Below are 2,373 nucleotides of genomic sequence, written 5' to 3' on the forward strand. Positions count from 1 at the left end.
GTACTGAGCTCTTCTCTGGCCCCAGCCCAGCAGGCCAACATGAAAAAAAAACAGCCCACAATCTGTGCACAGGCACGCGTGGGTGTGTGTGTGTGTGTGTGTGTGTGTGTGTGTGTGTATGGTGTATAAGTGTGTGTGAGTGAGGGAGGGAGGGAGGAGGGGACAGTGGGAGAAGTGGGAGGGGACCATGGAGTTCTTCAGGGAGCTAGGAGTGTCTTTGTACTCTACTGCAAAGCTCCTGAGTGGAATGGAGTGAGTAACACCAGCTAGCCAGCTACTGACACTGATGGAGTTTACAATATTGCACGAGTGGTTTATGGGATTCCCATGAGATGGAAGAAGAACAGTGCGTGTCACTCTCGTTTTGCTGGATCTGTAAAATCCCCAAAGCATAAGAGGAAAATAGAAAGAAGGGGTTAACTCAGAGAACCTTGGGTAAGTTAACACCACAGAGGCAGGTAGCCTAGTGATTAGAGCATTGGACTAGTAACCGAAAGGTTGCTGGATCGAATCCCTGAGCAAGGTGACAAGGTAAAAATCTGTCGTTCTGCCCCTTGAACGAGGCAGTTAACCCACTGTTCATAGGCTGTCATTGTAAAATAAGAATTTGTTCTTAACTGACTTGCCTAGTTACGGGTTAAATTAAAAGTTTTAGAAGGGGTCAACTCAGAGGACCTTTGGTTAAGTTTCTGTTCTGTCATGTCAGTGTTGACTGATGCTAGCTTAACTTTAGCTAATGAAGTTTTTGACATTTCTAAGCATTTAGCCGTACAAATCTTAAAGTCTTACAAATCATAAGAATTTGTAACATGTTTTAATGATTTATAACAAATTCAAAAGCTTTTCTAAACATGCATGTGCAGTTAAATAGACTTATTCATCAAAGTGTTACCAAGTGACTTACTGTGAACGTACAGTTGATCCTGAGTGCCGTCATGTCTGGCCATGGCTTAGGATATGTCACAATGTGGGAACAGTTTGCATATGGTGCACTATTTGGGACTAGAAGCAGTTTTCTGTAGTTTTGTATGTATACATTGTGCAGTAGATACGTAATTGCTGTGAAATATACATGGAATTGAGCTAAACTTGTTCGTGGAGGAAATCCCTAGTTTTTCATTTAAAAAAAATTATATAATTATTCAAGTACTGTCGATATAAAGTAGCTTTTTTTCATATGTTGTCGCTCAGTTGTTTCTCCCTCTGTCTACCCTAGTTGACCCATGTTTACTGAAAAAAAACCAGCTTTCCAAGAGTGGCTTCATTTGGCCCCAGCAGGATCAATTGATTTCTTACATACCCTACATTACTCATCTCATATGTATATACTGTACTCTATCCCATCTACTGCATCTTGCCTATGCCGTTCAGCCATCGCTCATCCATATATTTATAGGTACATATTCTTATTCATTCCTTTACACTTGTGTGTATAAGGTAGTTGTTGTGAAATTGTTAGATTACTTGTTAGATATTACTGCATGGTCAGAACTAGAAGCACAAGCATTTCGCTACACTCCACATTAACATCTGCTAACCAAGTGTATGTGACAAATAACATTTGATTTGATTTGAAATACATGCGTACTGGTACCCCTTTGGGAATCTAACCCCACAACCCTGGCATTGCAAGCACCACGCTCTACCTGTGAAATCTGTGAGAAGTTGACGGTCTGAACTTTAAAAAAAACTTAAGTCACCATGACAGACGGATGGCCCCGTCAGATAACCTCCTGGAATCCCTTCCATTAAGACACTTCCCTGTCTTCCCATTTGTCCTCCCTTTTATATTCCTGCATGCCTGAACAAATTAGTGCTTTTTTGGTGCTCTGAAGAACTAGGAGTTGATGAGTGCCTGTTGTACCTCACATTCCTGAACATGGAATAACCTTCACAGTGATGCTACAGCGAGGGGTGGTTTACCAATAGATAGGTATGTGTAGGTGTGACGCACTACATTAGACTGAAGACATTTGACTGGTCCACTCCCAGTAATTTAGTTAATTGATCTGCCTGTGGCACAGGGTGTGGGGAGGTAACTAACGGCTGATGTCCAGAGATACTAGGTGTGGGGGTAACTCACTGGTCCAGAAAGGGTCATTGTTCAGAGCAGTAGTCTATGGAATGACTTAACAGCGTAAGACCGACTGCTGCTGAACTACTTTCTAAGTCCACAAATAGGTTGGGATTGAACATTTGGCCACTTCCCCATTTGATAAAGTTGAGGCAATATACTGAATAATGAAATACATTATACTGTGAGCTGTGCTTATTGTGTTCTAGAATAACCATAATCAACAACACTTCACATTAAGTGTTATACTTGAGAAAATATTTAGTAGGATAAGGAATTCATAATTGCCAGAATGTAGT

At 41.1% G+C, this 2,373-nt stretch overlaps 1 protein-coding gene across 1 annotated transcript in view; it reads left to right on the forward strand.

Moving 5' to 3' along the window:
* The first annotated feature begins 234 nt into the window (after nt 1-234).
* The window catches only part of LOC109910216 (protocadherin Fat 2), an 82,929-nt gene continuing 80,790 nt past the window's right edge, over nt 235-2,373 (forward strand). The window contains exon 1 of the mRNA XM_031797795.1: nt 235-435. The gene's annotated coding sequence lies outside the window, so the exon portion shown is untranslated. The remainder of the gene's footprint in view (nt 436-2,373) is intronic.

This window comes from Oncorhynchus kisutch, linkage group LG19 (genome assembly GCF_002021735.2).
Source record: "Oncorhynchus kisutch isolate 150728-3 linkage group LG19, Okis_V2, whole genome shotgun sequence".
NCBI classification, from domain to species: Eukaryota; Metazoa; Chordata; class Actinopteri; order Salmoniformes; family Salmonidae; genus Oncorhynchus; species Oncorhynchus kisutch.